At 33.1% G+C, this 27,282-nt stretch overlaps 1 protein-coding gene across 3 annotated transcripts in view; it reads right to left on the bottom strand.

Annotated features, from left to right (window-relative positions):
* Positions 1–27,282, bottom strand: part of LOC114326819 (uncharacterized) — a 672,802-nt gene that overhangs the window by 492,070 nt on the left and 153,450 nt on the right. The gene's annotated exons all lie outside the window — the stretch shown is intronic.

Raw genomic sequence — 27,282 nt, 5'->3', positions numbered from 1 at the left:
TTGATAAATGTGCTTAATCTTATGGATATATTTTGAAAAAAATTTTGGAACTGCTTTGTAGGTATTTGGGCATATTGGTTTGAGAACTGTAATAAGTTTTTCTCTAACACGTCGAATTTTTTGTCTACCCTATAATCTAGGATGGATTATAGGAACCACTATTGCTCTTCTATTGACTGACACTAAGGGCTTGTTTATATGCAGGCGGTTTGCCAACGTCGACGTCGCGGTTTACCTGTTTTCCCCCTGTTTTACTTGGTATTAAAGTGAAACTTCAATGGCGGCATTAGGGTGAGATCAAGTAAGGTAAACCGCGCAGTCGACGTTGGCAAACCGCCTGCATATAAACAAGCCCTAAGCTCCGACTTCGATGGATGGGGAGGGTGTTCATGACGCATATCAACATCGACTGGTCTATATTGAACTCTGAACTTGTTCGTTACACCTGATCCTGTGGAGACACGTTGCTCTGAAATAGTCAAGTGCACTCCGAATTGAGGCGCTCAGAGCAACAGTGGCCTAACCCGCAATGTACAATTTTTGCCAAAAAGCTTTTATTACAATAAAGTTATCCCTTATTTAAGTATTTTCATATGCAGAGTGGCTCAAGCAACCAATGATTGAGCCACTCTGCATCTGAAAATACTTAAATAAGTGATAACTTTAATGTAATAAAAGCGTTTTTGTAAAATTCTGGGTTGTGGGTTACGGTGCGTTCATATCGGAGCCCATTGCATGGTATCCTAGCCTATAGCAAAGTACCGTACTCTTCATTTTCGTGAACATCATCATCTTGGTGCTACAGCCCTATTATGTAGACATTGTAACTCAAAAACTACTTGACCGACCCACTTGGAATTTTGTATCATTTTTGTGCAAATAATTTCTTTGTTTTGATTTCTGAGTGATACCAAATATCTTTTTGAATTTTTTGTTTACCATGATCCAATGATAAATTCGGATGTCCACCGCAAAATCCATTTTTTTTCGAGGTGTCTTTAAAAATTTGCCACCGTTGGCTTATTTTTCAATATTTTTCCTTGATTTTTTTTTAGTTTTCTTTGAATTATACTTATATAACGCTTACTTAATTTAAAAATAAAATAATTTTATCATGCTTTCAAAAAAATTCACAAATATATGATTGAAATGTTGATTTCAACCCCTACGGCCCCCCTTAAGGATAGCTACGACAGGACTTTGATAGGCAACCCATGCTGGTCGTGTTTGTCTATGTATGAAATTTAGTAAAAAAATGTTTCATCCGGCAAGCAGATGGCTACATTTCGACCTCCTATTCGGATCTTAGACTATAAACACTTTGTTGGAAATACACGAACGACACAGCATTACGCTTAAATTGTCTAGCAACTCTGGGACAGCTTCAAATTGCTAGATTGCAAAATGAGCATCAAACTGCGGTTTTTACATAGTCACCTTGCTGATCTTAAGGAAAATCTTGGTGCAGTAAGTGATGCTCAAAATAAGCGATTTCATCAAGATTCTATTGAGTTATTTTTTGCCTTATTCTCATTAGTATGCACAATTTGTATGACTTCTGGGGGTATCATGCATCTTAAAAGTTGACCTGATTGACAAAATTTGCGGTTATTTTTGGATTTAGAGACGAAAACTTAGTTGAAGAAAAGTCACAGGTTTAAGACAACGAAACTGCTTTTCACCTGTGTAATCAATTATATTAATAGTTCAATGGAATATGTACATATTATTTAAGTAATTATTGGCTCTTAACTATTGACTTAATTTTATTACACACTTTCTAAGATTGTTTCAAAATAAGATACGAAGAAATTGTTTAAAATACACTTGTTTAATTAAATTTACAGTTTGTTTAAAGTTTCAGATTATTCTTTTTCCGAAGGAAGTACAGCTGGAAATCGACATACTCAGGTACACACATTTTTATTTCTAATTTACTTAAATATTTGCAACCCAAAGAAAGTATAGCCTCCTTTTACACACATTAAAATAATCTATGGGACAAAAATAAAATGCGAGATTACAGCAGAATATCAAATATTTATTTCAAATATTAAAAATAAGAACTAAAAAGAAGAAATGAATTGAAGACTTACTGCTGGAACTCGAAGCTAATATTAATGATAATGCAAGACTATATAAACACATAAAAGCACAGAATAAGAAAAAGATACCGGCAAATATTGGAAAAAAGGAATGGGAAACACACTATAGAAATTTGTTCAAAAAGAAAGGCGATGCTGAAAATGCATAAAATGAAGAACAAACAGAAAATAGCAATGGAGAACAATCAGAGCCTCCCTCATACAACGAAGTAGTGGCGACCATATACAGATTAAAGACAAGAAAAGCAGCAGGACCAGACGAAATTATAAATGAGTTCTTCAAGAAAAGGGGAGAGGAACTATCACACAGAATCCACAAGCTGATAGAACGAATATGGGAAGAAGAACGCATGCCGAACGACTGGAATTGCGGTCTGATAACACCACTTCCTAAAAAAGGCGACAAGATGAAATGCATTAACTACAGGGGAATCACGCTATTAAATACAATATACAAAATATTAACTAATTTGATCAGACAAAGAATAGAAAAAGAAACGAGAACAAAAATAGGTGAATACCAACATGGATTCAGAGAAGGTAAGTCAACAATAGATGCAATACACATTGTAACGCAAATCGTCGAAAAAAGTTACGAGCACGGAATAGATCTACATATACTGTTTATTAAATACAAGCAAGCCTTTGACAGTGTAATAAGGGAGGAGCTAATTAAGGATATTAATCAACTAGGCATTCAAGAAAAACTAGTAAGTCTCACGAAAATGACGATGAAGGAATCCAAGGCAAGAATCTTAACAAGAGAAGGCCCGTCAGATGAAGTACAAATGGAGGTAGGTGTCAGGCAGGGAGACTCCCTGTGAACAACATTATTTAACATTGCCATAGAGGGGGCAGTAAGAGCAGCCAAAATTATGGGAACAATTATCGAATCTTCAGCCCAGCTGATACCGTATGCAGAGATTTAAAAACCATGCAGAATATAATATTAATACTAGATAAAGAAGCAAAGAAGAGAGGGCTAGTAATAAACCAAAGCAAAACGAAATACCTCAACTGTGCAAGAGAGAATACGAACATCGAGAAAGAAATTAAGCTTGGTGCATGTACATTTGAAAGAGTACACCGTTTCAAATATTTGGGAGTGATGGTGAATGGCAGAAATGATAGAACGGATGAAATAAATGAACGCATCCCACTGGTTAATAAAACCTACTGGAACTACCAAAAATTCTTGAAAGAAAAGCACATTAGTAAGACAACCAAATTAAAAATTTACAAGACTGCAATCAGGCCAGTGATCACCTATGGTGCAGAGACGATGTGCCTAACACAAAAAGATGAAATGAGGTTAGAAATCTTAGAGAGAAAGATAATTCGACAGATAATGAAGAAATTAAAGAAGTCATCCAGGGTGAAGACATAATTAAGTTCGTGAAGGCGCAAAGGCTCAGGTGCCTGGGATACACAGAAAGAGCTAACCTAGACTCTACGCTAAAGCGAAAAACTGGCTGGAGACCAACAAAAAAGAGACCAAGGGAAGACCCAAAACAAGATGGAGAAATCAAGTCTTAGGAGACATAAAGAAGCTGGAATCTACAATTGGAAGAAGCGCTGTAAGGACCGGAAAGAATGGAGGAAAATTGTAGAGAGGGCCAAGTCACACACGCTGCTATAATAATAAAAAACAACAGCGGACTGATTCTCCGCAATAAATCAGAGAGCTCAAAAGGGCGGCAAACACTCCGCCAGGAGTGAATAAGCCATGATGATGATGATGATGATGATGATGATTAAAAAATAAAGTTACAAACAAGTGTCCAGAATATAAAATAAACATTTTTTCTTAGAATTATTGCAATAGTTCTTAAGAAAATTAAAATAAAATTCCATAAGTAAAAAACTGGTAACAAAAAAAATAAAAACTAATTTGTTGTCCCTTAACTCCCAACAAAATAGTCTGTCCAACCTTGACGGTTGTTGATTACTGTCCTACATGTTAGGCAAACGCATGATTTGATGGTCAATGTCTTGCTGCGGTATTCTGTTCCAGTTCATTGAAAGGCACTCAAATAGTTGCTGTATTTTCCGAACGCAATATTTTGTTGTAAAATGTGTCTGCCCAATATACGCCATATCTAGCGAGTGTGCAAGCCATGGTATCACCTTATTTTTGTTATCTTCGAGAAATGTTCGCACGACTTTGTCAATATGCAGATGCGCATTGTCGTGCATTAATTGAAATTGGGAGCAGCTTGTTGTGCAATGGGTACAACAATAGGTTCGAGAATAATATCGAGGTAGTCTGTTGTATTTAGAAACCGTTCTAGACAAACTAGATTGGTTCTTCCACCAAGAGTAATGCCACCCCATACCATTATACTGCCGCCTTGCTGTCTATGAACCTCCTGTATGGTGGCCAATCGTTCAGCATTCCCAGATCGTCTACAAATTCTTGTCCGTCTTCTTCTTCTTCTTCTTCTTCTTCTTCTTAAAGTTCCGCTCCTATCGGAGATTGGAAATCATTCTGGCAATTACAATTTTGTTGGTTACGCGCCGGAATAGTTCAATTGAGCTGCATCCAAACCATTCACGGAGATTGCGTAGCCACGAGATTTTACGTCTTCCTACACTTCTTCTGCCTTTGATTTTGCCCTGCATTGTATTCCTTAATAGTTTCTATTTTTCACCTCTCATGATGTGCCCCAAGTATTCCAACTTCCTGATTTTTATGGAATTTAAAACTTCGCATTGTTTTCCTAGTTGTTCGAGCACTTGTGCGTTTGTTTTACGATCTGTCCATGATATTTTCAGAATACGTCTATAACACCACATTTCGAATGCTTCCAGGTTTTTAATGTTGGATTGTTTTAGTGTCCATACCTCAACCCCATACAAAAGGGTGGAGAAAATATAACAACGAAGAATTCTTATCCGGAGCGTTATATTGATATTGCGATTACAGAAAAGTTTCCTCATTCTGTTAAAAATGGATCGTGCAATTTCAATGCGGCATCTTATTTCTTTTGTCTGATCAGTATCTTCTGTGATCCATGCTCCAAGGTATTTGTACGAAGATATTTGCTCAATTTCTGTATTATCCAGTACTAGTCTAACTCTGCTGTTTTGTGCTTTTGTAAATACCATGAACTTGGTTTTCTTCAAATTTATTTTTAGTCCATAATCGTTGCAATGCATATTTAGTTGTTGAGCAAGGTGTTGCAATTGTTCCAGTGTTCCCGCTAGAAGTACGGTATCGTCAGCATATCTTATATTATTAAGTGGCTCACCGTTTATTATTAGGCCCTCATTGACTTCGGCCAACGCTAATTCTGAGATGGCTTCACTATATAAATTAAATAACAATGATGATAAAATACACCCTTGGCGCACCCCACGACGAATCTGCATATCCTCAGTCAGTTCATTTTCAACTGTCCAACTTGTCCGTCTTGTATCTTGTGCAAATACAAATTGGGACTTATCCGTGAACAAAGTAGGCCCACTCAAATCTAACTCAATTTGCGTGTTTTTGTGCCCACTGAAGTCGATGAGCGTGATTTCCTGTGGATAACATACACTCTCGCAGGTCTTCGGGCCTTTAACCCTACTTCATGCAGTCTATTTCTTAGGGTTTGGTCACTTACAAACAAACACCTGATGGGCAATGGGCAGCCTCATTTGTAATTGTTATGCAGTTACTGTGCAATCTCGCCAAGACTACAACCTAATAAAGTGGACTTCAATCTGGTTGTTTATCCTTGTACGAGGCCTGTATGACGTTCAGAAACATCACCAGTTTCTTGAAACCTTAACCACAAACAAATATTGACAATTTTGTTCGTGTGGGGACCCTAGCAACGTATCTTTGACTTCTGCTAGTAGGCCAGGGTAATAAGACAAGAATATACCCTGTTCGTGACACTTCAGCAGCCAGGGTACTGATGCGTTTTTTCGACAGGCAATACCTATAGGAACAAATTATAACTATTTCCTGCGTAGGATCTGGCGGCCATTTTTATTTATAAACAATTAACTGTCAAAAATGGCATTTTCCCCTTTTTTTTCAAATCAACGGACAACAGTGAAACTTATGATTTTTTTAGTACAAGTATCTTCGAGATTATGGAAAAATCTTTAAAATGACGTATTACAAAGTTTAATATACTCATTTATTGTTAATATAATTGCGAAAAAAGTCGGAACTGCAAAAAAATATATTTTCTCAATAACTGTTGTAAAACTTAGTGTAAAGCTCTGAAAATTTTGTTAAATGAGGGTTCTTTGGTGCTTAATATGTGATAAAAAATTTAAAGCGATTCATTCAATTGTTTAAGTTTTATTCAAATTGTTTATCCCAGAAAGCATTTTTTTTGCACTAACATAAGTCAGAAAAAAATGACCTTAGAACCATTCCACAGGTGTCAAATGACAGAGCATGAGCTACATTTTCAACATGGTTTAAAAAAGTGAATAAAAAATGCATTTATTAGTAATAAATAATTATGCAAAAGTAAACTTTTCATCAATCTTTTCAAACAATCAATTTTTCTTTATAAACTTTTTGAATAACGTTTCCAAAAAATTAACTTTTCTACCCTCTTTTAAGTGCACAACTACCAAGTAATGTTATCTATATCATAATTGATAAAAAATTGTAATAAATATGTATAATTTCTTATATAACAAAATAAAAAGTTTATAAAGAAAGATTTACGATAATTTTGCATAATTATTTATTACTAATAAATGCATTTTATATTCACTTTTTTAAAACAATTTGAAAATATAGCTCATGCTCTTTCATTTGACACCTGTGGAATGGTTCTAACGTCATTTTCTTCTGACTTATGTTATTGCAAAAAAAAATGCTCTCTGGGATAAACAATTTGAATAAAATTTAAACAATTGAATGAATCGCTTTGTAATTTCTATCACATATTAAGCACCAAAGAATCCTTATATTTGACAAAAATTTCGAAGCTGTACACACTAATTTTTACAACAGTTATTGCAAAAAAAATTTTTTTGCAATTCCGACCTTTTTTCGCTATTATATTAACAATAAATGAGTATATCAAACTTTTTAATACGTCATTTTAAAGCATTTTCCATAATCTCGAAGATATTTGTACTAAAAAACCATAAGCTTCCCTGTTTTTCATTGATTTGAAAAAAAAAGTGAAAAATGCCATCTTTTGACACTTAATTGTTTATAAATAAAAATGGCCGCCAGATCCTACGCAGGAAATAGTTACAATTTGCTCTTATAAGTACCTATTACCTGTCGAAAAAACGCTTAAGTACCCTGGCTGTTCAAGTGTCATGGAAAAAACCTTATAACCCTGGACATAGCCACCTTTACTTAACAAGCCATGAAGTTGAAACTTGGCAACATCTATTGGTAGACCGATTAATTCTGAAAGTTCTCATTTGTTTTTAAATAATTTTCACTGTATTTATAGAGAAACTGAAATATTTTACAATATTTCGTGCTCCAAGTTATAAAGAACATTAAAAGGTATGTTATTAAGATGATTTTAGTTCAATATAATATATTTTTATATAAACTTGCGTGCATATAGAAATCCGTCCGCTTAAAAATTTTGTCATTTTTAATGTCTTATATTTCCTTGCTTAAACCAGTGCCAATAAAACATAAACACACACAATGTCTTATATTTCCTAAACCTGTTGGCAGATTTAAGTGATTCTTTTAATATTTTATAGCCTAATTCTTTAACAATACCGCTGTAATAATATTGTTGCTAACCAGTTAAATTTTTATGGTGTACCGGGCATTTATAAAATACTGAAATTAAAACCCATCTATAGACTCCGGTTTTGTTAACATTCTGTTTTTTTTTTATTAATTCGCTTATGTTTAACAACTAGATTTGTTCTTTATCAATTCAGGGTGTTTCTAAATCAGTGCGACAAACTTTAAGGGGAAAGGAACAAAATGCAAAATTTTGACGCCTGTATTTTAAATGTAATCATTTTTTTCGAATTCTGAGAAAACTAATAAGTATTTTTGAAAAATTTAAACGCAGAATAAAGTATTACTTTATTACCGAGGGCCGAAAGTCCCTTAGAATGAATAAAAAGTTTTTTATTTTGAATGACATATTTGAAACTAGAAATCACACTAAATTTTCTTAGTTTTTCACTCCTGTAACTTATTAAAATAAACATAGAAGTTTTCAGGGACTTTCAGCCCTCGGTACTAACGTAATCTTTCATTCTGCGTTTAAATTTTTGAAAATACTTATTAGTTTTCTTAGGATTCGAAAAAAATGAATCCCATTTATATTCTTGTTATTGGTTTTTTGTTTGTATAATAAACGTTACTTACAAGGAATTACTTTTAATTTTGTTTTGTACAAACTTCTAATTGATAATATTTTCTTGTTCGACTCAAAAATTACTATAAATTTTACCAGAATTTGTACTTTAAAATTGTAGTTTCGAAAGCGGTAGTCCGAAAGTCGGACTACGGACGTCATCAATTGCGACGTTGCCTTTTTCTCTTCATGGCTTGTAAAGTAAAGGTGGCTATGCCCTGGACTATAGCTTGTAGCAACCCGATAGCATGCCACTGCTTTTCGCGATTTAAATTATGTCTCTTCTTTATGGCCAATTGCAAAGCTAAATAAAAATCCACATAGACATCGAAAATCAAGTTACAATAAAGAAATATTTATAAGCCTAATTTTCAAGAAATATTAATTTTTATCTTATAGAAAAAACGCATATTGAAGTTTTGTTAATTTTTCAATAGCCATTCCTATTAGCATTACCGTCCAAGTTGGTACAAAAATCGACAAAACTACAAAAAAAAATTGAAAACATAAATTTATTTTTGTATTTTCAGCTAAAATTAATTTAGAGCTATTAATATAGGTGTCCCCTAGAATATTTTAATGTGTGTATTTATTTTATATTAAATTCTTGAAACAACTTTTTGCCATGTTATTCTGGTTGGTATTTCTAGCTAATTGTATTATTATTAAATCTAAAGTACACCGTCATTATAAAGATGTCTTGGAGGTGTGATAATCAAGGTCGAGCACAGACATTTGTAAGTATAATTTAAATAATGAAAGTAAGTATTCCGTCGTTAATATTATTTATTGCAACGGATTGACATAATTTCACATGCGGTTAGTTGTGGCTGTAAACTGCGTAAAAACTCAGAGAATTAACCTACCGTAATGACTAAAGTGTAGAAAAGTGTAATAAACAAGTTAATAAAAACAAAATCAGTTAATGACTTATTTAATTATTTACTTTCTATAAAAAGAAAATTATATGCAGTAAAAACAAAATTTCAGGGCCCGGATAGCTCAGGCGGTAGCATGTCTACATGTCTGACTTCCACGCAGGTAGGCCTGGATTCGAAACCCAGCGCTGGCAAGAACATCTAAACATTTTTTAATGTTTATAGGCTCCAGGTCGACTCAGCCTGAATAAAAATGAGCACCTTGGGTAAATCCAGGGGTAATAGTAGGCAGTTGAAGCGTAGCACTGGCCCTGTTACCTTCCTGCATACCGTAGGCCCTAGATATAGCAGACTACCCTGCTATAACCCCAAATCCGCGTAAGCGGTATAAAAAGGGAGACTGATATTATTAAAAACAAAATTTCATTAGTATTGTAAGTTGAAAGCTCCATGGTATAGAAGAAAATAGATCTTACACTTAAAATACGTACTGTGAGTGAGATAGACAAAATATTAACATTGAGAGGAATATGAAGTCACTAAATTAGCACAAAAGTCAAATACCCAAGGACCACTGTATCAATTACCTAACTTCTTATGTACCTCAGACATAAGAAATAAGGGACAGACTTAGAATTATAGTTAATGAAGTTATCGAAATTACTCTTTTCGACGTAAAACAAGGCCTCTTGCAATTAAAGGGTAAGAAAACTCCCAATATTCGCAATTTTAAATTAGTCGTAAAAATAATTCAAAAGATTTTTTAAGTTTTTATGTTTTAAGGGGATGGGTACGTATTTTTGGCTGCAATGCTATTCAAATGGAGATTCATTTTTTTCGAATCCTGAAAAAACTAATAAGTGTTTTTGAAAAATTTAAAAGCAGAATGAAAGACTACATTCTTACCGAGGGCCAAAAGTCACTGAAAAATTCTATAATGTTTATTTTAATAAATTACAGGGGTGATAATCTAAGAGAAAATGTAGTGTGATTTTTAATTTCAAATATCTCATTCAAAAGAAAATTTTTATTTATTGTAAGGGACTTTCAGCCCTCGATATTAATTTAGTCTTTCATTCTGCGTTTAAATTTTTTAAAAATATTTATTAGTTTTTTCAGGATTCGAAAAAAATGAACACCATGAAATGATCTAAATATGTTTTATTGGCTGAGCAAAAACATTTCAAAGGAATGAATGGAGAAAGAAAATTATTTTTAAAAGTGTACAAAAATATCCTAATGCAAGTCCTAATGTGCCTGAATGGCATATTAGGACTTGCAATTAGGACTTGGGTTCAAGCACTCAGGATTTGGATGCAAGCAACCATTTGGATGGAGTCGAGGGTGCAGACAGAATGAAGAGAGCCTGATGTGGTTTTTAAATTTTAAATACAATTTTTGAAACTTTCTTGTTTTAAAGAAGAATAAATTTTTAAAATATTAATTAAAAAATTGTTAGCCGTCCTCTTGTACCTTACGGTGTCGAGGTAAAAATTGTTATAAATTAATAATAGTGCTGTCATCAGGGGTGGTACCACGGCCTCCTTTATTTAGATGGACTTACCCAAGTTTTTTATTTATTTTGACCCGTAGAACACGAATTTTTTGGGTAACAGTTGATCCGGGTGTCGATAAGATTTTTATAAACCACGAACTTGCAGAATTACATAACAGCGATTTTTCGAAAACAAAACATTTTTTGTATTTTTTGGGTCATTCTAAGGAAAAAATGTTCTTTTACGTTTTTTCGTGGGATAGTCTCTGAGATAAAAAGCAGTTGAACTTTCAAAAATTGAAAAATTGCAATTTTTGAACCCGAATAACTTTTGACTAAAAAATAAAATAGCAATTCTGCTTGCAGAATTTGAAAGTTCAAGTGAATTATACCGATTTTGATTATTTGCATTGCTAAAAATTAATTTTTTTATTATTAAACAAAGCTATAAACACATAGCGCTGGAGTGATGTTTTCAATGCATCTCTCATTTAAAATCGAACGAGTAGGTACAAGTGCAAGCGCCGGCAAACAGGCAATTTCTACGTAGCATGCTTTAAAACGCATGCATTGGGCACACGTCAAAATGCTTAAACCCTATTTGTTTATAGCTTTGTTTAACAATAAAAAAATTAATTTTTAGCAATGGAAATAATCAAAACCGGTATAATTTGACTTGAACTTTCAAAGGCGGTAAACAGAATTTCTATTTTACTTTTTAGTCAAAAGTTATTCGAGTTCAAAAATTTTTCGATTTTTTGGAAGTTAAACCGCGTTTATCTCAAAAACTATGCATCCTATGAAAAAACTTGTAAGAACATTTTTTGCTTATAATGACCCAAAAAATAAAAAAAAATGTTTTGTTTTGCGAAAAATCGCTGTTATGTAATTCTGTGAGTTCTTTGTTTATAACAATCTTATTGACATCCGGATCAATTTTTACTCAATTATTCGTGTTCTACGCGTCTAAATACATAAAAAAACTTGGGTAAATCCATCTAAATAAACGAGGCGGTTGTACCCCCCTGGCGACAGCACTATAAATGAAAAATTGAAAAAATTAATTAGATTGCATGAAATCACACTTCTTCCCCTAAAGTCTCCCACAATAATTTAAACAATAACAATGTTAAGTTGAATTAATTTCTCCCTATGGAGGAGATGAAGAGCTTATACAGCACTCCTAAAGCAAGGGAGAAATCATCACTTGACTCACGTGCGGTATATTAAGTGTGCGGATAGAAGAGTGTTAAGATCCCTTGTTGAAATAAAGCAAAGATGGTATGAGTATTTTCGAAAGTTGCTTAATGAAGAACACCAGAAGAGAGACAGATGCGGGACCTCAAATGAGAATATAATACCGCCGCCGATAACGATAGATGAGGTTTAAATAGTCGAAGCCTTAAATAGGATGAAGAAATTGTAAGGCAGTAGGACCTGACGGAATACCTGGAAATTTGGAAATTTGGAAGGTCCTAGGAAAGAAATGAGTTGATGGGTTGCATTAAGGGGATGGGTGCGTATTTTCGGTTGCAATGCTATTCAAATGGGGATCCATTTTTTCGAATCCTGAGAAAACTAATAAGTATTTTTGAAAAATTTAAACGCAGAATGAAATATTACGTTATTGGCGAGGGCCGAAATTCCTCAGAACTTCTATAATGTTTATTTTAATAAGTTACAGGGGTGAAAATCTAAGAGAAAATTTAGTGTGATATTTAATTTTAAATATCTCATTCAAAAGAAACTTTTTATTTATTCTAAGGGACTTTCGGCCCTCGGTAATAATTTAGTCTTTCATTCTGCGTTTAAATTTTTCAAAAATATTTAATGGTTTTTTCAGGATTCGAGAAAAATGAACACAATGCCCGTGGTAATATTTTCTAAATATATTTTACAACGCACTCAGTCGAATAGAATATTGTCAGCATATTGTCAGTCAGACAGTGACAATCAGTGACAATTTTAAATATTTGACATGGCATCGGGAATATTTTGAGTTGTTGATTAAATAATATTGATATACCTATAGTGTATTGGATAAATAATTGATTTAAGACGTGAACTTAAAAAGTTATTTATTGTGTATTATTTGTGGAAGATCCAAGCAGAGAATACATCAGGATAATATATTCTGTGATCCAAGTATTTTTCCTCACACTTTTCCTCTTTTCTCGATTGAATACTAGTTTTTGTTGTACATACTTATAAATTATTACAATCACTGGAGACATAGTGAAAAAATTATCAGTAGTAATTGCACAAGAGCTCTAAAATTATCGAATGTTTCCCGAGTGACACTTTGACAGTTTTAATTTCACGGCCCGAAGGGTAGTGAAATTGTGTCAAAGTGCCACGAGGGCAAAAATTCGATAATACTTTTAGAGATCGAGTGCAATTTGTTGCGATTATTTCATGAATAAAACTGTTGAAAACCAAAATTTTATTGTAATTTATTTATGTAAGTACAAATTAGTACAATTAAACACACAGTTGTTATAAATATTTGACGGTTGAAAGTCATCATTTTATAATTTTTAAAACATTAATTGTTATTAATGTCACTGAATGTATTTTTTCGTAGCAACGATGGGTATCTAACGTCTAAAAATAGCAGTTTTATTTTAATTTATGTAGCTTTCTATTGGTCAGAATCTCCTATGAATGAAATAATCTCATTTATTAACTGAATTAATAATTTGCAATTGAATCGCTTATTGTATAAAGGGAATAAGTCCACTTCTGTATGAAATTAAAGTGAGGTATACATTTTGTTAAACCAACGTCGACGGATTGATGAGTCCATATAAAGTCCACAAAAAATCCATATAATAAAGGAAATTTGTATCTCTCACCATACGCGAAATATCGCACGATAAAATATTTGTTGAGCGTATAAAGGCAACTAGTCCGGGACTGATTACCTTTATACAATCATTCTTGTGGCGCCACCATCGTTTGTGGCACTTTGTTTACAGAGTCGTTTATTTTATTACTTCGGTTAGCTTACGTTAGTTAGTCTTACGATGGATTTTAGGTCTTGTTTGTAATAATAAACCTTTTTTTATAAATAAATTAATAATTTAATTTATTTGTCTTTTATTCATCGCTTGTATAAAGGAATCAAGTCCTAGCCTTTAAAAAGGACTTTTTGGCCTTGATCATTTTCAAAGCCAAGTTTGTTGTATCACATGTCACTCTACTAGTCCCCTTCTACATTTCATCTGTAGAACAAGATTTGATAGGTTATCAAGTTTCTAAACTAAATAGTTTTCTTCGTTTTTCTCAAAACTACGTATTGTGGATTTATACCCTTTATACAATAAGCGTTTCAATTATACAAATAACAATTATCCAAGAACATTCAAAAGCCATCTCTTAAAATTAATCATGACATTGTCAAGTAGAATGACGTTCTAGTAATGTTTATGTTACAGTTCAAGTTGATTCTCAGTTAGAGTTGACTCCAACTAGTTGGAGTCAACTCCAACTGAAACGAGCAGTAAAAGTTGATTTTAAAAATTTAAATCAACTTTTACTAGTTGGAGTTGACTCTTCCTGGATCGATTCAGTAAATGTTGATTATACATTATATGAGAATCTCAAGTGCATTTTTGATAAGTGTGCGTTTCTTTGTTTTGACCGTTTCAACTACATACTTATTAGTATAGTCTGTAACGTCGCCCCCGTTAGGTAAATTATTCTGATTCGATTTTTTGCACAAAATTTCACAAAGATATACATCCGTATAACAATCCTTATAACAAATACACAGGGTGTCACGCGGTACCGCGGTCGAAAAATTGTTTAACCAATTTTTGTTAACCAAATTCACAAAAATAATTTTTATCTACTCTACCTCATATTATGTAAAGCAGCGGTTCTCAATCTGTGGTACATGTACCACTGGTGGCACATATCATTATTTGCGGTGGTACACAAAACACACAAAAACTTAAAATAGTAGTACATAGTAAGTCTTGATTATACAATCTAAAAATATAGAAATATAATAAAAGAGACTTTAGATGGTACATGACTCAAAAAGATTGAGAACCGCTGATGTAAAGGTTTTATTGTGTGAAAATTGTAAATATAGATAGCACTACATGAAGGGTTTAAAGTGTGTCTGACGTAACAATGTATTTTAAATCGGTTTTACTTTTTCGCACTGTTTTTAGCACACTTTCATATAATTTAACATCCTTAACTTTCGCCTTCGGGAGGAAATCAGACACGCCCTTGCAACGGCAACTGAAATGCTCACAAAACAGCGACCACGGAAGCAAAGATGAATGACAGAGGAAATATTGGATTTAATGGACGTCAACTAAAAAACAACAAATCTGTAGGAAAAGATGAAATACCAGCTGAGCTATTGAAGTTAATCAACGAGGAAAACTTAGACCTTCTTCTTGGACTATTTAATAATCTTTACAATACAGGGACTATCCCTAACATATGGCTTGAATCAGTCTTCATACCACTGCCTAAAAAGAAGAATGCCAAATTATGCCTGGACTTCCGCCTTATAAGTCTATTAAATAACATTCTGAAACTTTTCTTGCGTATCATACAGAACAGAATATATTATAAACAAGCTGAAAATGAGAGCATTATCATAACGAAAACTTTGTTTATTTACGTATTTTAATTCATAATATGAAAAATTGCTATTATGAAAAGTAGTTTAGAATTAATAATTATGTTTTAATGTGCAATTATATCATTATAATTTAAATGTTATGAACTATAAAGGCAGTTTACTCTTGATCGAAATTCATATTTTTTATATACCTCGTATAAAATTAATAAAATTTTACATATGAGGGTTGCATCATAAATCTTAGAACATGAAGAGCTTTTTATGAAGAATAACTTTTCTTCGTCAAATTAAAAATAAAAGAGTTATAAATGAAAATGTTGCTGGTATCCATAATTTGAGAAAAACATTCAAATATTTTTTTCCATTAGAAAGATGTAATTGCACATTTCAGACCATAATTGTTTATACCAAACAATATTCTTTCATATACTGTCAGTTCGCTAAACTCAGACACAACTGGTTAGTGATTTTAGTCAATAATTTTGCCAATTTGGCAAAAAAATAATTACCAATTAGTTAATAATTACTAAATAATTAGTAATTTTGTCAATTTTGGCAAAATTCGCAAAAACAAAAAAATTACCTACTAAAATCACTAGCCAGTTGTGTCGAGTTTAGCGAACCGACTATATTTTAATTTCATAGCAAATGGAACAGTCCATTTATCATAAAGGGGAGGCCGCATACTCGTATAAACCTTTTTGAAGTTGTTAATAAATTATTGCTTATCAAATGTCATTGATGTTTTATTAATACTTAATTTAAAATTTAGTTTGATATTCACGAAGTGTCAAACTCAAATGTAAATAACCTAAGTCTTAATGCTTTGCTTAACAAATCGAGATTAAAAAAACTAGCCTACTTAATAGCAACGATTTCAGCTAGACGTGTAGTGTGTCGGTAGAAAATAACCCGATTGTGACGTCACATTTTAGACTTTGGGGTCGATTATCTCGAAGACGGTTAGAAATATCGAAATGCCGTTTTCAGATTTGGATTTAGAAGAGAAAACTAAATAAGAATCCATCGATAAATCTGATCTGAGTATTGCAGGAGCGGCAACGCAATAACACACAGACTTTTGCGAATTTATAAACGAAATGTTTTCGTTGAAAATGTGATGAGGTCACCGGTCAAGAACAATTTGGCTTCAGGAAAGGTATGGGGACACGAGAAGCAATATTCTGTCTTCAAACTCTGGCACAAAGATACAAAGATCAGCAAGCAGACCTTTTTATCTGTTTCATAGATTTTGAGAAAGCGTTCGATAGGGTGAAGCACAAGACCTTGATAGAAAGATTGAACGACATCGGAGTCGACAAAAGAGATTCTAAAATTATAGAGGCTATTTATTGGAATCAGACAGCAATCATAAAGACCAATGGTAATACGTCAAGGCCAATTGAAATACAACGAGGTGTTAGACAGGGTTTGTGTGCTATCACCCATACTTTTAACGTCTACTCTGAGGTAATATTTGCGAACTCTTTATCGCACTCTTCAGAAGGAATCAGGATAAACGGCCAAAGAGTAAATAACATCCGGTATGCAGATGACACAGTATTAATGACTGATTCGGACCATAGTCTGCAGATACTGTTGGATAGGGTTACTGAGAGTTGTGAAAAAATGGGGATGAAGATCAATACTGCGAAAACCAAAGTTATAAGAATATCAAGGAACAAAAATTTACCTCTTCCAATAAATATGTGAAACACCAACAGCTTGAATACGTAAGCCAGTACAAATATCTTGGTTGCTGGTTCAACAATCAACTTGATTATAAACAAGAAGTCAAGAGCGAGAATAGAGGTAGCCCGACAGGGGTTTATTAAAATGAAAAGCTTATTTTGTAACAGTAGCATTAATATCAGCCTTAGATGTCGTTTTCTGCATTGCTATGTGTGGTCAATACTTTTGTATGAAACGGAGGCCTGGACACAACACAACACTGATGAACAGGTTGGACGCCTTTAAACTCTGGCTTTATTGAAGAGACTTGAAAATACCTTGGACAACCCACACCACCAACGAATATGTTCTGAGGAGAATAGGTACAGATAGGGAACTGCTAAAAATCATTAAAGTCAGAAAAGTTAGCTACCTGGGACATATAATGAGAAACGAAAAGTACCGCCTCGCGCAACTGATCATCCAGGGTACGATTGAAGGAAAACGGGGTCCCGGTAGGCGCCAGATTTCATGGCTTACAAATATCAGAGACTGGACCGGTCTTGATTCAACATCTTTGTTTAGAGCCGCATTGGACAGAGACAGATTTGACAGTGTAGTCGCTAACCTTTACTAAAGGAGAAAGCACCACAAGAAGAAGAACTTTCGCCTTGTCATGGTGATGACATATGAGCAATAAATTACAAAAAAGGTTTTGACAGTTTTGTGGTTTGACAGAAAGAAGTTTGAATTTTTAAATGCCAAAATGGTGCAATCATCATTGTCAAAATAACTGTCAAAGTTGATGTTGATATTTTGATCTGCTCCTGTAAAAGATAAAAGTTTTGGTGTTTTTTGGAAGATAAAGTAGTGGTTAATAATTAATTGAGTGTTTATAAACAAAAACATTTCAGTATATAGTGGTTTAAAACTTATTTCCCCCTAAATGGGGGATAAAAGTGAGTCAGGGACGTCTCTTGTGACGCGAGTGACTGCGGATAATGGTGATATTATTAGTAAAATGGAATTGAATATGCAAGATGATGGACAAAATGCGAGACCGAAGATTAAACAATTCAATTTGCTTTCAGATAAGTATAATCTTGATAATATTTGGGTTTACATTGAAAGGATTGGTGATGATCTTAATTTGGGAAAATTACATGCAATGACGATTGGGCACCTTATTTTTAAAAAATTAAAGTTAACGAATGTTCGAGAAATTAAAAGTATAGGTAGGAACCGTGTAAAAGTTTTGCTTACTTCTCGGTTAGAGGCAAATAACCTCGTCAATAACAGCTCACTTAAAGAACAAAATTTGAAAGCATATATTCCTAGTCATTTACTAGAAATAAAAGGTGTGGTGAAAGACGTTGACACTAGATATGATGTGAAATATCTCATGGATAACATCGAAACTCCTTCTAATGTTTTGAGTATATATAGGACTAAGCGTAGGGTACAAAAAGAAGATAAAATTGAATATGTGGACAAAAAAACTATAATTATAACTTTTGAAGGCAATATTTTACCGAATTATGTTGCCTTTAATAGAGTATATTTTTCTGTTGAACAGTTTTTTGGCCGAGTTGTTCAATGTTATAAGTGTTTAAAATTTGGGCATGTTTCAGGGCAATGCCGAAGTACACAGGAACTATGTATACAGTGCGGTGAAATTAAAAATAAAGACCATCATTGCGAAAAAAGTATGTTTTGTATACATTGCAAAAATAACGAACATGTGACAATATCAAAAAAATGTCCATTTTATGAAAAACAAAAGAAAATTAAGAATATTATGATAGAACAAAAAACTACTTTTGTGGAAGCTAGATTAATATGTGAAAACTCCTTTTCGGCACTCATCAGTCCCAACTCTTTCTCTTGTTTAAATAATAATGAAAAAGAATTTCCATCCCTACCAATTAATAATAATGATAAAAATCTTGGTCCGACTCGGCCAACTGTAGAAATTAATAGATCTCAATTTTTGACTCAATCAAACTCTAATATAAATAATTCAAATGAACACTCAGGAAAGAAAAGAAAAGCAAACTCACCTATTTTAGAATCAACATCTCATAAACCGATGTTCCCCTTCACTTTTGGACCGTCTCAACCTTTGCCAACTAATTCTTATACACCGAATAATAATATCGAAAATAAAACTGAACTAGCTAAATCTGTAGCAACATTTATAATAAACTTTTTAAAAAATATTCATACAGTAGAAGACATAAAAACCTTGGACAACAAAATAATTATTAAAGAAGTAGAACAGTTCATAATTAATTCATAATGTCAATACAACATAATTTAAAAATAAGTCAGTGGAATTCCAGATCTGCTATATCAAACAAAGGTAGTTTAATGCATTATTTAAATAATAAAAGTATAGACATCCTCCTAATTAGTGAAACATGGTTCAAAAAAGATATTAGTTATCATTTTAAAAATTATAATTTGGTTAGAAAAGACAGAAATGATGGCTTCGGTGGTGTAGCTATTCTCATCCACAATTCAATTACTTTTAGTGAATTAAATTTAAACTCTAATTTTAACACGGAAATAGAAGTTTGTGGTGTAACAATTAAATATAAAACAAAGGATCTGAATATTTTATCTATATATAGACCACCTAAAAGTAAAAGTTCAATAAATGATTGGACAAACATCTTCTCGCAAGTTAATAATTCAGCAATTATAGGAGGAGATTTTAATGCTCACCATACTATTTGGGGATCTAGTTACAATGACACAGTTGGAACACAGCTTATTAATACTGCAGATGATCTCAACCTTATCGTAATAAATAATGGCGAGCCTACTGTTCTTACCCGACCAGATCAAAATAGTTCAGCAATTGATGTAACTTTTGTTACTCCTGACATAGCTAATAAAATCCACTGGTACATACATTCTGACACACTAGGCTCTAATCATTTTATTATCAATATGGAAATATTAGATAGTACTACAACTGAAGAGTTTATACCCAGAAGTAAGTGGAACATTAGAAAAGCCAATTGGAATCTATACACAACCTCAGTTGAAAATTTTTTTAATAGTGTTTACGAAATGGACAGTACATCTGATAAATATTGCTTTCTAATAGATAGTATGAATCATGCTGCGCACATTTCAATCCCGCAATATAAAACTTTTAAAAATAAAATTCGTTGTTCCCCACCTTGGTGGAATACAGAATGTGATACAATTATTAAAGAAAGGCAAGAAGCACTGACAGAATATAAAAAAAATGCTAATTTTAATAATTATATAAAGTGTCAAGCTAGCATGGCTAAAACTAAGAAGAATCTAAAATTGATAGCTAAAAAGAGTTGGAAAGATTTTGTGTCTTCTCTAAACAAAAATACTCCAACTACAACGTTGTGGAAGCAAGCCAGAAAACTAAATAGAAAATCAATTCCAAATGCATACAATTTGGATAACACCTTAGAGGATGAAATCTTTGATAAAATTGCTCCGCCATCTGTTAAACCACCTAATACTCATAATTATATTCCAGAAAAGCAAAGCCATTTTTTACTAGAACCTTTTAATATTACAGAACTAGAATATGTTCTAAAAAATCGAAATAACACGAGTCCAGGATTTGATAATATTAAATATCCAATGATTCAACATCTCCCTAAAATTGCCAAACTTCTAATGTTAGATATTTTTAATTGTGTAATCAGCAATAAATCAGTTATTGATCAATTTCACGATGTAATTGTTTTACCAATATTAAAACCAGGTAAAAACTCAAATTTGGCTCAGTCATATAGACCGATTTCTCTTATGTCCTGTATGTTGAAAACTCTAGAACGAATGATAAAACACAGGTTGGAATGGTGGGTAGAAAAAAATAAACTTCTTCCAGATTTTCAGTTTGGTTATAAAAAAGGATATGGTACTTTAGACGCACTTTCTACACTAGTAACAGATATTCAAAACACATTTTCCAACAACACCTATTTACCTACTATATGCTTAGACATTGAAAGTGCATATGACAATGTCAGTCTTGACATTTTAAGGGAAAAATTGATAAAACATTTTCATATACCGCCTCAGTTGGCTGAAGCTCTTTATAATTTTTATTCCTGCAGAAAGATATATCTAAGAACTAATTATAATAAACTGATAGGCCCTAGATATAATAATTTAGGACTACCACAGGGATCAGTATTGAGTCCCCTTTTGTTTAATATGTATACTGCGGATTTGCATAAAGTCCCTACTGACATTTTTAAATTTCAAATAATACAATATGCTGATGATTTTCTCCTGTATTCACAGGCCAAAACTTATGATAACTCTGTTCAAACCTTAGGACGAATTCAATGTTGTGTTAATTTATGGTTCAATCAAAACGGATTCGAAATAGCTCAAAATAAATCTACTGTCTGTATTTTCACTCGACATAATATCCCAAAAATAGAGAATTTAAAACTTAATGGCTACGACTATGCATTTGCTTCTTCCATTAAGTATTTGGGAATGATTTTGGATCGTAAATTGACTTGGAAATTACATATTGACTTTATGATAAATCGATGTAATAAGGGTCTAAATTTTCTTAAATCAGTTTCAAGGATCTGGTGGGGAGCTGATGTTGAAACTTCTTTGCTTTTCTATCGATCATATATTAGATCTATAATTGATTATGGTAGTATTCTATATGGCTCAGCTTCTAAACATATTTTAAACAAAGTAGACGTTGTACAAAACTTAGGACTCCGTATCTGTTTGGGAGCTATGAAATCAACCCCAAATAAAGCTTTACATGTAGAAGCTTTAGAAATTCCACTCAATTATAGAAGGAAATATCTCAGCCAGAAATTTTTAATGAAAATTCGTTACCTAAATATCGGTCTTTACCAAAATATTAACAAGCTGAATGTAGCAGATTTAACTAATAAATACTGGAAACTAAAGAACTCTCCTCCCCTTTGCGAGGCTTTTCGAGATCTGTTAAATTTTGACTGTGATTATAACATGATTGATAGTTTTGGACTCGAAGATTTTCATTCTTTTTTACATACAGTTAAATTAGTAAAACCAAGTTACCATGAAAACAGTAATATTAGCTCTAACATCTTAAGAACATTCTTAGATAATTGGCCAGATTCTATAAATATATATACAGATGCATCTAAGACGTTAGTTGGCACTGGATGTGCCTTTTTCATACCTGCTACTAAAACAGAAAAAATATTTAAGTTAGGCCATGATTTTTCTATCTTCAGTGCTGAAGCCATAGCAATTTATGAGGCCCTGCAATATTTTAAAGAATCAGAAGATATATCTGCAACAATTATTTCCGATTCACTCTCTGTTCTTCTTGCTATTCAAACTATAGATTTTCCCAATAACAATTCAAATATTTATATCCTACTAATTAAGAAAATCCTTTTTGAAATTCATAAAAATAAAAGAAGAGTGAACTTTTTATGGGTTAAGGCTCATATAGGACTAACGCATAATGAATATGTTGATAGGTTGGCTAAAAAAGCCATTGAATATGGTACTTCACATAATCGTAAGTTTTGCATATCTGACTTAGTTAACACTATTAAGCATCGAGTTAAAAATCAGTGGAGTCAATCATGGCGAGATCTTTGTAAACAATCCAAATCTCAGTATTCACTGATTCAACCTTCTGTTCCAAATATATATTGGTTTAAAAATTACGTAGTACCTCGAAGATATATAACAACATTAATTAGAATGAAGTTTGGACATGCATGTTTCCCTCTACATCTAGCAAGAATTAAAGTTTTTGATTCAAATCTTTGTACAGAATGTCAGAAGGTTGGTGACTTAAATCATACTTTCTTTGAGTGCGCAAAATATATTCCATGCACATATAATTTAATCCAAGATTTAATAAAATGTAATGTTTTTCCACCTTTCAATGTATCCTATCTATTGTCTCTGAACAGCAAGAATATATATGATTGTTTAATGAAATTTATCTGTGAAACTAAAATTAATCTCTAAACTTGTTAATCCTGATAATTTGGTATATTATGTACATATGAAAAAAGAAGAAGAAGAAGAAGAAGATACATAATGGAAAATGTGGTGAGCAACTTGGACAGTCCATAGCGGCCAGCTTTTGAACTGAGTAGAGAGCTGTAGAAGAGTTTGCTATGGAACTCTAAGGACCTCATTGCCTTCCTTATGTATGAACAGAAAACAACAAAAAAAGTTGTGACTGGCTAAATGACACCCAAGTCAATGCCTTAAAAAAAAAAAAAAAAAAAATGGTGCAATGGTGCATCTCACTCGCACTCACATTGATAGCTGCGTCAATAGGGCTTTTTATTCACAGTCATTTGTTTCGAGCTTCTGTCATGTGTCACATAATATTAATATATCTACGCCATACGTTATTGGTATCTGGAATGATACAAACCAAAGACGTATAGCGTAGATATATTAATATTATGTGACACATGACAGAAGCCCGAAATAAATGAGAGTCGATGAAAAGCCCTATACGCTCCTAGCACTCATTGTTAATAATTAAAAATAACCGCTTAGTAATAAAATAATAACAAAAATTTCTTCAGTATCTTGTAGGGGGGTCGTTAAAATTCGTATGACAGTAATGACAGTAAAGTTTTGATTTATTTTGTATGAATATAATTGCGAAACACTACAGAATTTTACTTTTTGACATAAATTTTATTAATAATAAGATAAACTTTGTACAATATTTTTAATAATTAAAGTAAATAAATTTTAATTTCACTCAAATAAATAATCGATTGCTGCCATTGACCACTTATATTCAATCTCGGTTAATTTGATTAATAATCGCGGCAGGTAAAGTAACATTCTTCTTTCAATACAACAAAGTGTTACTTTACTGCCGAAAATGAGGGCAAATGAGTACAATAATGGATGATTTTAGTGACGTTTGGCGATAAACAATGATTTTAAACAAATTCGCTAAAATAATTTTTTCACTTCGTACAATTTTTTTGGATCCTTTGGGCCTTTTTTCTCTAAAATTGACTGTTGTCGAGTTATTAGCGACTTAAATTTTGAAAAACGCCAAAATAAACATTTTTAAGGTTTAATAACTCGGTTAAAGATAATTATTGTGAAAGTCGAGCGAGCGGCCGTGGAGTAACGGCATAATTGCTGGCCTCATACGCCAGTGTACGTGGGTTCGAGCCCTGCCAAAGACAAACCATTTTCATTTCCAATAATGACACGAGCCGTCTCACCGTGCCTCGGAGAGCACGTTAAGCCGTCGGTCCCCCTGGGCTAGTGCACATCGACACTAGTTACTTGAAACAGGGTTAAATATGTAATTGGCGCCAGAACTGTCCGAAAGGCAAAAATGCCATACGATATTATATATTATAAAGTCAGAAACTAAAAAAAATCATTAAAGCTACCTCTATAAGATCCTGAAGAATTTTTTGTCATTATTTCATTAATAAGACATTATTTTAAATTATTAACAATGAGCGCTAAGCGTGTATTGAGGCGGCCGTCAATGTGAGTGCGAGTGAGATTCACCATTGGACGGCCGTAATGGTGCATCTCTTTAGCACTCACCATTGACTGCCGCCTAATACGCACTTAGCGCTCATTGTTAATAATTAAAGATAAAGCTTAGTAATAAAATAGTGACAAAAATTTCTGCTGGATCTTGTAGAGGGGGCTATAAACTTTGGTTTGGTCACTTTCTGACTTTCATAATAATGGATTTTAACCGAGTTATTAAGCCTTGAAAATGGCTATTTTCGCATTTTTCAAATTTTAAATCGCGTATAACTCGACAACAATCAATTTGAGAGAAAAATCACAATAGTACATTGTTTACCGGGTAGGAAAAGCTTAACATTCCTGGACGACTGTGAAGATTGCTAAGTCGAGGCGCAAGCCGAGACTTAGCAACACAGAGTCCAGGAATGTGGCTTTTCCTACGAGGTAAACATACTATTTTTCCGCAAATCGTTTAAAATTCGACAGATATTGATTGATTTAAAAAAAAACGCGATAATTTTATTCCCAAATAAATGGTGCTTTCAAATTCCTAATAAAATTACTTGGGTTACTATGGAAACGTATTGAGGTTGAATTGTCAAACTTGACGCTTATAAATAGAACACTAACAACTGTACGGAAATATCATTTCCTTACAGTAAGGAAATGACATTTCCTTACAGTAAGGAAGTCCTGACTTTTTCTTCAAGAAATTTTGACAGGAATGTCAAAATTTCCTGGCGATTTGCGGAAAAATACCTTTTTTTGCTCAGAATAACCCAAATGATCTAAAAAAATATTGTTCGAAGTGAAAAAATTATTTTTGTGAATTTGTCTAAAAAAATTGTTTAAACAATTTATCGATCAAGGTACTGCCTGGCACCCAGTAGATTTGTTATAAGGACCTATTTTTGAGTAAGTTTGTGCAAAAAATTCGAATCGGAGTAATTTACCTAACGGGGACGACGATACAGCCTAGACTAATTTGAACATTCTCAGTAACATTTAATTTCTAGAATCGGCTGTTTGTATGAATCAGAATCAACTTTTACTAAATGGCATTGGGAAGAGTATACTTTTCCTAGTTGGAGTCTACTTTTACTAGTAAATGTTGAATATAAATCTTCATTTTATATTTATAATCAACTTTTACTGAAACCAGCCGTTAGAGTTGACTCCAACTAGTTGGAGTCAACTCCAACTGGATAATCAACTTGAACTGTGACATTTACATATCCATACCAGTGTGCCATAATAATAGCCGTAAATTATTTGAGAATTATGTACCGATGGCCTTAAATGATGAGTAGGATATCTGAGGAAGAATCAATTGCAAATCCATGGAGGGAGAGCGTGATGATATCGCTGTATAAAGATACAGTAGACGTTCAGAAATGTAAGAATTATAGAAGAATAAAGTTAATTTCGCACACAATAAAAATTTGGGCGGGAAATCTAGAGCAAAGGTTAAGGAGGGAGACATTGATCAGGAAAAAAGGATTTGGGCTTATGCCAGGAAGAAGGGCAACGGATGCCTTGTTTGCTTTGAGACAGTTGATGAAGAAATGCGGGAGAAGAAAAGGTGGTATGGAATTTAAAGATCATGGGAGGGCACACGACACAGTTATTAGACAAGAGCTATGGAGATGTATATCATGGGTAGCGTACACCAAAGTAAGGACTTTTTTTAAGTTTTCCAATAACGGTGAGTTTGCGGTTAGGTAGGTGGCTCTTCATCACCTACCTCTTTAATCTTGTTATGGATGTACTGACGAAGAAGGTGGAGGGCCTCCTTGGTTAGTGCTCTTTGCGGATGATACCATGTTATTGGAGGAGGGCAAATAAATGTTCGAGGAGAAGTTGGAAGGTTCGATAAAGGTTATTAAAGAGGGGCTACTTAAGGTTACCACATCGGAAACGGAGTATAGGTGGTTGAGAGGAACAGAAATGGTTGGGGACTTGCTTGGAGGAAATTAGGACAAATAGAAGAATTTAAATAATTTGGTTTTTACACAACGCAAAATGGGACACTTGATGGAGAAATTGCACTCAGGATACAGGTTGGCTGATATAACTTGAAGCAAATGAGCTGGATAATCAATGACTAAAAATTCGGCGAAAGGAAAAGCTGAAAGAAAAGATATACCAAAATATGGTGAGACCTGCGTTGCTGTAAAGCGGTGAAGTATGCCCTGCAACGAAAGTTTGGGAGAATGGATGGACGCAACTGAAATAAAAATGTTACGTTGGATGTTGAGTAAGATTATGATGATATATTATAAGATGGAACAAGGACTAGGCAGGGGTAACTACAGTTTCAAAAAAGATTCAAGAACAAAGATTGCAATGGTTTGGTTACGTCAGACGTAGAAATAAGTACTATGTGTGATGAAGGATAGAGCTGTTAGAAGTTGAGGGAAAGAGAGGTAGAAGATAACCTTAAAGATGATGGAAGGACTATGTGGAGGAGAACTTGAGGAAGAAAGGTTCAAATGAAGGAGATACGATTGACAGGCATGAGTGAATAGATGAGAATAATAACCCAAAACCAACAATACACATAGAAATTTTTCAATTCCATCTCAATATAGGATTACAGTAACAGCTTTCAAGAGCTATATCTGTAGAAGAATAGTACATGGATGATCTACCACTTTTGTCTAGAAGCCGAAACGTAAATAATATTATAATTTTAACTAAAATTGCT

This window comes from Diabrotica virgifera, chromosome 7 (genome assembly GCF_917563875.1).
Source record: "Diabrotica virgifera virgifera chromosome 7, PGI_DIABVI_V3a".
Classification (NCBI taxonomy): domain Eukaryota; kingdom Metazoa; phylum Arthropoda; class Insecta; order Coleoptera; family Chrysomelidae; genus Diabrotica; species Diabrotica virgifera.
The sequence above is the reverse complement of the archived record's forward strand: the minus strand, read 5'-3'. Positions and strand labels throughout refer to the sequence as shown.